Raw genomic sequence first — 9,468 nt, forward strand, 5'->3', positions numbered from 1 at the left:
AGCCAGGTATTCACAGATGAAAGGTTAGTTTATTAATCCACCGGGAGACCTTATGAAAAACAAATTCAGGTAAACAACATATTTTTCCCGGCTGTTTCTCAAAATTTAAAGCAGGGATCCTGCTCTCTGAGTTCTCCTTTGATGTATTTCCACTGCACTGTGATATTACATTCTTCAGAAAAGAGAAATTGTTTCTTGTACCACATTCAACAGGAAAAGAGAGAGAAATCTAATTGAATATCCTGCCCATATATGCTGAACATCATCCCCTCACAAGTTATAGATGTTCTTGGAGAGTTACTAAAACATGTGGTGAGACGTATTTGAAAGACATTTTTCTGTTAAGGGACTTATAATATCAATGCTGTATCATTTTCTTCTTCTCCTTTGAGCAGCCCGTGCCTGCCAGCCCCCGCTCTCGCTGTTCTCCTGAGCCCCATAGTTGCCCCTTGTGACCACGAGCCCAGTGCTGGGGAGAGAGGAAAGAGGTCCCCTTTGCACAGACCCTTGTTTGCTGCTCCAGAGCCAGTGTCAGTCCTGCCAGCTCGCTCCTCCGCTCCTCCCATCGGGCCAGCACTGGGGCCCATGGTCCCCAAAGCCTCCCACCAAGGGCATCCCCACCCGGCTCTGGTGAGTTCGGCTCTTAGCCTTTGGGGCTGGGCTCTTCCAGCCATGCCGGGGACAGCGTCGGCTTCATCAGCTCCTGCCCAGCTACACATTTCCATGATATCGAGGGTGCTCGTTAGACCTGCCCTCAGGGAGAGCAGTGGATAGTTCGTGCTCCTCGCTCGTGCACCACAGGCCAGCCTACGGTTTTCACAATGCAAACAAGTGGGCCCATTGTCTCTGTCTGCGGACCGATAAAGGGCAGAGCTGGCACCTTGCAGCCTGACCGCTGCTGGGCCTAAGGGATCGCTGAAATGACATGGTGCACCTCGGGGCCAGATCCTCGAGGGTGTTTAGGTGCCATCTGCTTCCTCTCTCGCTCTGGCCCCCAGTGCCCTGCGAGGGGTTCCCCCGGCTTTCTGCGTGGTGGTCCTTCCACTGAGCCTCTGACCACTCTGCTACGAAGGCAGAAACCTCCGTGCCCGGTATATGGGCACTGGGACTTGATTAAGCACTGAATTTACCTAATTGACTGACTTGCAGTAATAAGGCCCAACAAAGGACTGAGTAGCTCATTTATGCTGAGGGGTAGGTCCTGCCACCGGACACGGAGCCACTCTCTGCTGTGGTACGATCGAGCAGAGAGCCCTGGCACCGATGGGAGCAAGGCAGGGGGAGCGACGTCCCTGTTTGAAGTGTCGGCCAGGCCGAGACAAGCCCCGCATGGGACACGCGTGTAGCCCGGGTTCCACGTGGGCCTGATCCATCATTGGGAACAGAGACGGGGACTGGCACTGCAACGTGGGCCATGGGCAAGCGCCCCAAATGTCCATTCCCCTCCAGCCCCGTGACGCCTGCCCCACAGCCAGGCAATTAGAGGTGACGAAGTAAATCCCTTCCGCCGGGCTGTGTCACAACAGACACCACCGCAGAGCCCAGCCTCGCAGAGACCCCCGGCCGCCCCTCCTCCGTGTGCCTCCTGCTCTTTAAATTGATTGGCACTTTCTATTTGAGGAAAAATGAGTTCTTAAAATTGAAATCCTGGTTATTGTTATGGTAATACGGCGCGGCAGCAGAAGGAGAGATGGCGGGATACAAAACAGGTTAGTTTAAATCAAGCCACTGATAGGTGAGTCTATATAGAGTACTCAAGCCTAATGAGTTCAGAGGTATCTCTGCAGTGAGCCTGGCCCCCGTAATGCTGTTGATTCAAGTTGTAGGGCCAGGTAATCACCAAGATAACCTGAGGCTCCAGAGATCATTATAGCTTCATCACTTTTTGTATCGAATATTTTCAGACTCATTTGGGATGTCAGCCTTTATAAAATGCTTCCTTACATTAAGGGGCATAGTACACATCCCCGCATACGCCCACGCATGTGCGCACAGCCTGGACAGCCCCAGCAGGACGCGGTCCTCCCCACAGCGTGCAAAGGGAGCGCGGCGCATGTACTGGGATAGCACTGCAGAGATGTGGCGCTAAGCAGAAGATTTATGAATAATGTAAGAACAAATGTACCAAACCCATATTACACCGACATAGTGACTGATTCCCAACATATGTTATTGCTCTTCTCTCATCTTTACCTGAAATTAGTAATTTAGAAGCCTCACCTTTATTTGGAAAATAATAGTACACGCAGAATTATAAAAGTTTAATATGCTCCCAGTAAAATGAAAAATGAGAGGTTATGATATTGTCTAACACTTTCAAATGTGTTTATTAATTCATGTTTTAAATCATAAGTTTCGTTCTGCAGGAGAGTCATACACAGCAATAAGCAAGTTTTAAAATATTAATGAATAAACAATATTTCTCTATTGAAATATAACATGCTTCTTTGAACAATGTACCACCAGTAATAAATCAAAACCAGCAGAAAATTGCATTTCATATTTAATACAAGTTGAACTCTGCCTTTTTATAAATGATATCTTTTTTGTTTAATTGGCGTCAGTTCAGATCTAGCAGATTGCTAATAAAATTCTGGATTTCCATATTTAATGACGCGTGCTCTTTAGGCTGAATTTTACCAGAAAAAATGCAGCCTTTTATTATCCTAATAGATGGCATTAATAGGTGATCTTGTCTCATGAAAAACAGCCCCTTCTCGTTTCCCTGAAGCCTAATTTGGGTCCTAAAAAAGAACCAGGAGGGGCGAGCGCTCTGCTCTCCCGCTGACACCGCCTGGCAGAGCCCGGCAGGCCCATGCGCCGGCCCTTCGGCTCCCTGCAAGCACGTTGGTGTTTCCAACCTCGTTGCTCTGCGTAATGGCCCACACACGCAGAAACCCTTCCCCAGCCCCCTGTTGGGCTTCAAGTGCTGGGCTCCAGTATGCAAGGCAGCATGTGCCAAGGGGCACGGGGATGTCGCCTTCTTCGCACCGTGGGCTTCCTCTGGAAAAGGTCAGTGTGGGCCTGGCAGCTGCCTGGGCTGGAGCAGATGTCATGGAGCAGAGGACTTGCCCCCACCACCAGCACCAGGCTCGACGGGGAAGATGTGGCCCTACCCCCCACTGGCTTTACACACGCATCCCTTTCCTGCAGAAGCCGTGCTCCGTCGCACCCAGGCACAAACCCGCTTGCAGGGGTGTCCACTGACTCACCGCTGTCATGCACATTGAGGCCCCGCTCCATCCTGCCCTTGGCCCTCCATGCTGGAGAACAGGCTCTGGCTCTGCTGGGAGCCTGCAGACACCGACCAGCGCCCCAGGCACGTGCAGAGCTCCGGGTCACCATCCAGCTGGGTGCTGCTCAGCCTCATCAGCAGTGCTGCTGGGGAAGAGCCTGGATGGGCTGAGGGTCCAAGCACAGCCCATGGCTCCCCTGACGACCAGGTGTGTGGGAGAGCGCAACTTGGAGAGCGCTGCCTGGTCCCAGCTTCCAGCCCTCCCCATGGCAGCTCACCCCGCTGGGACTGGGCAATGCTCTCCGTGGCAGCTCACCTCGTGACCGTCTTCAGCACTAATGCACGTGGCTTGCTTCGCCCTGCATTCACGGTGGCAGGAGGCGACTCCACGGTCCACTTGTGCACGCACAGCGTAACTGCAGAGACGTGTAGGTACCAACCTCTCTCCGTACAGCTTGGTCGCCACCAATTTGACTGAAATTAATTGGTTTTAATTAGCCCATGTAAACAGAACTCTTAAATCCGGTGCCACGGGAGGGTTCCGGCAGTCTCCAATAAATTAATCCTTTTTATTCTATTGGTGACAGGGAGATGATCAAATAGGCTTTGATACAGAATTTGGGATTTATCACCTCGCAGCCCTCTGATATGCTTGAACTTGTTTTTTTTCCCTGCTGCTGCTGCTGGAGGCAAGAGCCAGGCTGCAACTGGCATTTGCTTCAGAACCCGCGAGCGAGCGGAGCTGGGGATTTGGCAGCGCGCAGAGCAAGGACGTGAGGGGAACTTTGAAGAAAAGTTTCTCTTTGGCATTTGTTGCCGAAGGAGAAGGTTGGCCAGGCAGGGAGGCCGCAGGGCCAGCCGAGCTTGGCCGCGAGACGCTGCGGTGGGTCGGCGCTCCGCTTCGCAGCCAGGAGGGCTCTGAGCTAAACACGGGGTGTGGAGACCGTTGTAGGGGGCCACGAGGGTCTGGCACAGCTCTGCTGGGTAGGCGGAGGTATTGGGGACCAGTGAATAGCGTTGCTGGGGTTGCCACCCCTGGCTCCACAGTGGGGTCACATGTGCCAGGACCACCCCTGGCAGATGTCTGTCCAACAGCCTGCCTCCGTCAGACACCTGTTCCAGTGCCGACCCATCCTCACGGCCCAACCACCTTTCCCCATATCCAGCCTAGCCTTCCTTTGCTTTTAAGGCAGTCCACCGCTGTGCGAGTTGATGAGGCATGCCTCTCCTCTTGCCAACACAGCAGCCACTGCGGAGCATGGGGAAACCCTTCTTCCCCCTCCTGCGATAGCAGTCGAGAGCCTGGCATGAAACCCTCCTGGAGGAGGCCAGGTCCTCATGCAATGGCTGCGTGGCTGTAGCCCATACGTGTAACCAGCCCTGGGCACCACTTCGGTTGCTCTGCCCTGTACAGGGCCGGTGTGTCACCCTTGCTGCAAGCTGCAGGCGCAGGCAGTCACTGCACAGCGCGCAGCTCAGCAGGGCAAAGCGGCTCTTAAATAAGCTGGGTAGCCCTCACCACACGAGCCCAGGGTGGGCAATGCCCACGCGAGCCCACGAGAGCCAGGCTCGGCAGCACTGCGGTCCCCCCAGCCTCCCTCCCGACAGGGCCGAGGCTTAGAGCGCCACAGCGCACAGCAGCTTCCCAGGGAGGCGAGCAGGCTGGGAATTCCAATAATATAGTATATTACCGTGTCATATTAGACTAATAAAATCCTAATATGATCCAGGAATGGGGAGCATATCATAACTCCTCTGTGGCTAATACACCGCGTGCAATAAATCATTCCCGGGGCTTCTCCTTCGCCATTGTATCTGCGTTCTGTGTCAGGCGGATAACTCCGTCCTCCTCGGCTAATGCTTCCCTCTTCTTCACAGTCCATATGGCAGCAGCATTAAAACTAATGAAATAAAATAAAATTTGCCAATCTTGGAAGACTTCTCCTCTCTTAAAAGATGTACTTTTTATTCACACAAGCTGGAAACATCCTCAACTATGTGAGGTTATTTTCCTCCCATTGGGAACACATGGCGCAGGCCCCGGCGTCGGCCTCTTGCAGCTGACATGCAGGGTGCTACTGCGCAGCTCAGGCCTGGCACGCACAAGCCACGTCCACACTACATGCACAGCACCTCCAGCCACGCCAGTGCCGGGCAGCCCGGGCTCCCCCTTGCTGGAAGTCTTTGGTTGCCCTGACTGCTCATTCCAGGCCAGAGCATCCCTCGTCGTATCCGCAGCCCGACCCTCAAGCGGTGAGCTGAGATTTCCTTCATGCTGCATGTGAAAGGTCTGCAACTGCTCCTCGAGCCACTCTGCACGCCGTGCACACTGCGGGAAGCACTTGAACTCTCTCACCAATGCTCAGCAGCATCCATGAGCCCCCTGCAAACTTTCTCCAGAGCTTTTTGCTGGCGGCTGCGGCCTCTTCGCAAATCCTCTCACCAGGCACTCAGGGCATCTTGGTGTTTATGCTGCTCTCAAGGCGGGGCTCTCCGCCACTCCCCACCACGACCAGAGCAGCCATCAGCCTCCCCAGGGGCACAGACTCTTCCTCGGGCTCGTGCGGGGTTGGGCTCTCTAAAAGGCGCCCACCTCATTCAGCAGCTTGTGCCCTGAGCTGGAGCTGGGGAGACCTGGGGTCTGCTCTGCCACTGCTCTTCCAGGGGACCTCGGGGAATTCACTGGCTCTCTCTCTCTGCCTCAGTTTCCCCGTCTGCAGTGTGAGGACACTGTCGCCATTTCTCGGTAGCACGTGGAGATCTGCTGCAAAGCACTGCGTGCGTGGCAGGAAACTGTTGGCCGCACAAGCCCCTTGTGAGCCTGCCCTGGGGGCTGGGCCTTCCCCTCTGCTTTGTGCTCATGTCCCAGGCGGGTGCCTCTGCTCCCTTCCGGTGCCTTGTGCAGCCAGGCTCCACCTCAGCGACCCCCAGGCAGATTCCTGCCGCTCCAGCGTCCCAGTGCATGGCTGTCCCCAGGGCCCGATGACTCCAGGGCATCAGCCAGCCCTGCTTGCAGGCATGCTCGTTAGCACCGACAGCTCCAACCTGGACACGCAGGATTAGCTACGAGCCAGCACCCCTCCAGAGAGAAGGACACCCGCCCACCCAACAGCACTGCAGAGCTCGCTTGCTGGCACTTGGAAGCGCTCAGCTCCGTTCACTGGGCAAACGAGCCTGTGATGAATTCTTACACACGTCGTTAGTACTCAATTAAGCCGTGCCCGGCCTCCTCAGCATGTCGCTGCCAGGTAAAGCGCAGGCCCATCCAAAGGACTCATTTCAACGCTGGCGCTCGTAGTCAACCTTGCTGATGTGTGATCAGGCCTCCAGGATAAAATTTTTATTATTTGCCGTGCAGCCACGTGATGGTTCTCCAATATAGGGAAAGGCCAAATTGCACTTGTAATTCAAAAGGACCTGCATCCTTAATGTTGTAAAGAAGCACGCTAATGATGCCCGATGGGCACAGGGCACGCAAGTGCGCCCAAAGGTTGTTGATGGCCTTGCTATGAACCTCATCAGTATATGACAGGTTTTTGCCTGTGGCCAGCAGAGATGTGATCAAGATGAGGGAGGCCTGCATGTTCATTATGCTGCCTAGGCCCCCACTGACACGCGTTACATTTAAAATACTGTTTCCATTGAGTTATGGCGTAAACACTGAGTGTGGAGTTCGAGAGCTTCATTAGCAAACGGATATTGTTTTGTCGCGTTTCCTCCATGCGTAGCTAGTCTTCCCAGGCCCGCGGTGCCCCATGCCACCGATCTTACAGCTTGACGAGCGCTTGGCAGAGGACAGCCTTGCCTTGCTTGTTAAAAGCACCATCTGTAGCAAAAGGAGCACTGTATATTTCTAAAAGTGATCCAAAGTAACCATGGGTGTGTGTCTGTGTGCGTGAGAGAAGGAGAAGCAGGGGTGTATCGGCTGAGACACGCGTCTGAGGGACATGGGGGAAGATGAAATCCGCTGGCTGTATTTTGGGGGGAAAAACAAAGATACTTTGCAAAACAACTTAGTACAGGAATTGGTTGGTAAGAAAAGCTGACCCACAAGCTAATTGAATCATGCAAATAATCATTTAGCTCCCAAATCTATGCCTACGGGCTTAAGCAGCTGGCTAACAAGTAAACAGCCAAGTCGTCTATTTTCTAGAGCTTGCCTTGGCACTGCAACAAATTTGGGCGACGGGTCGTGATAGTTATGCCTTCTTTTGCCTAGATACACTAACTGGAGTAGTAAAATAGTTGTATTTATCAAAGACCGTTGGCTGCCAGTGATTAACATTAATTTGATTTCCTGTGAGTCAATTTCCTTGAGATATGGTAAATAGGCTATTACCTGTTATTGACCTTTACTTTATTAAAAAGATTTAGAATTAGCAGTTTATAGAGATGTCCTTCCAAAAAGTTTTGTTAATCAAGAAATATCATTTTTATAATCAAGTTTCAGTTGTTAGCAGGGGTTATATTTTAAAATTTAATGTTAAATAAGGATGATCATTAAGAGTGAATAAGATGTTGATTTTTTTTTAATTTAGACTAAAAGATTGACCCTTTCCTAATCCTCCACTTGAGCATCTTGCTCTTGAGCAGAGCCGCGTAGGAAGAAAGACCACAGATGAACTGATACATCTATGGCTTTGAAGTCTTTTTTGAGTACAAAGCGGTGGACATCTACCAGGGCCTACTTTATCTACAATTTCCAATATCCTTCAGGCAAGAGTGCACAGCTCGCTATTTGTATTTAAAGAACTGCTTAACTCCTGCTTTATGACAACTCCTCCATACATCTCGTAGCTTACTTTATCTTTGAGAGCTGACTAAAACTGAGCAGGAAGAAATTACATCAACATTTGATCATGAAAGCAAAAAGTTTATTCATGTTTGAAACTACATATAACTACCACGAGGAAGACTTTTCAATCCAGGGTGTAATCCAGTTAGAAAGTAACACGAAACGTTTTAATACATTAGAATCACTGCCACAAATTATTTTCATGACTCAATCAGGTTCAGAATCGCATACAATACAAAAGAGAGAAAGAAAGGGCCCCTGTTAGACAGGGCGAAATATACAGTACTGAATACTGAAATCTGTATGCATTACAATTAGTTGTTGTTGTTTGTTTTTTTTGCGTGGATTAGTAACAAGATGAAGAACATTCAAAATGTTTCTCAGTATTTACAACAGTTTTACTGTCTTTGTGTTTCAACCGAAGACCCAATGTTTCTGCTTTAGCTTTTTTTAAAAGTTGCAAATGCAACCCTGACTTTGTTTTTTTTTTAAAAGATTACAATGTACATTACATCTCATGAAGGGAAACAAAGAGTTAATTACAAGATGCAAAAAGATAAGAAAGAGACAAACTACAGCGTGAGTATTGTTCAGAGGTAGTAAGTGAGCACTCTAAGCTACAGAACATGTTGAAATTCTATTGGTTTGTATGAGTTCGCATGAGGTAATAAAGCTGTGTTTTGATTGGTGAGATGTATAAATACTCTTTTGCTACACTATGTACAACACTCCATATAATGGTGCCTTTCTTTTTTGTTGCCAAGAGGAAGTAGCAAATCTTGGCAAAGGTGTGTGCAGCACCTAGCTCCTACTGTAAAACCCCAGGTCTTGGCTTCCACAAAAATAAGCAGCAAGTATCTTCATCTCTTAAGAACGATCTATGTCCATGACTGAAATACAGAGAGGAGACTCTGGGTCCTGGTACTTTTAGCAAGAAAAGATGCTCCCAGCTTCCAATCTAGTTGGTAAAACAATAGATCACAACAAAAATGTGACGAATAAGGATTCTTAAAGACGACCATCGTTAACTGAAATAACTGAACAGCTCTTTTTATTCCAACTCTATAAGAGATATGAAAAGATTAAACACAATCAAAGTCTGTAATTCATTTAGGCTTTTCATGGAAATATGCACGAAGTTAAATTTAGGTGAGGTGTTTCTTTGTGTCTGCTCCTGCTATTGAGGTTAAGCTTATACTGTACTTTTACCCTTAAGGCCAAGTAATTGGCAACTGTTAGACCGTCATCGCTAAAATTGTTGATAATAAATTATGATAAAATAGTTACAGGGCTATAAACAATGCTAAATCTTGGCCTAATTGGATAAAGTGCTTTTTAACATTGTGTGTTTTAAGTATAAATACAAATGATTATGATACCTTTAAAAAACAGATTTACCAAGTTTTCTAGTAAGACAAGGTTTTACAGTAAAGCTATA

At 49.5% G+C, this 9,468-nt stretch overlaps 1 protein-coding gene across 4 annotated transcripts in view; it reads right to left on the reverse strand.

Annotated features, from left to right (window-relative positions):
- Positions 1-9,054: 9,054 nt before the first annotated feature.
- The window catches only part of PBX3 (PBX homeobox 3), a 127,091-nt gene continuing 126,677 nt past the window's right edge, over positions 9,055-9,468 (reverse strand). For all 4 annotated transcript variants that reach the window (XM_090021269.1, XM_090021268.1, XM_090021270.1 and 1 more), the window contains one exon: positions 9,055-9,468. This exon is cut by the window's right edge and continues 191 nt beyond it. The gene's annotated coding sequence lies outside the window, so the exon portion shown is untranslated.

The sequence above is a fragment of the Crocodylus siamensis genome, chromosome 11, assembly GCF_052110815.1.
Source record: "Crocodylus siamensis isolate JL-2025a chromosome 11, ASM5211081v1, whole genome shotgun sequence".
Classification (NCBI taxonomy): domain Eukaryota; kingdom Metazoa; phylum Chordata; order Crocodylia; family Crocodylidae; genus Crocodylus; species Crocodylus siamensis.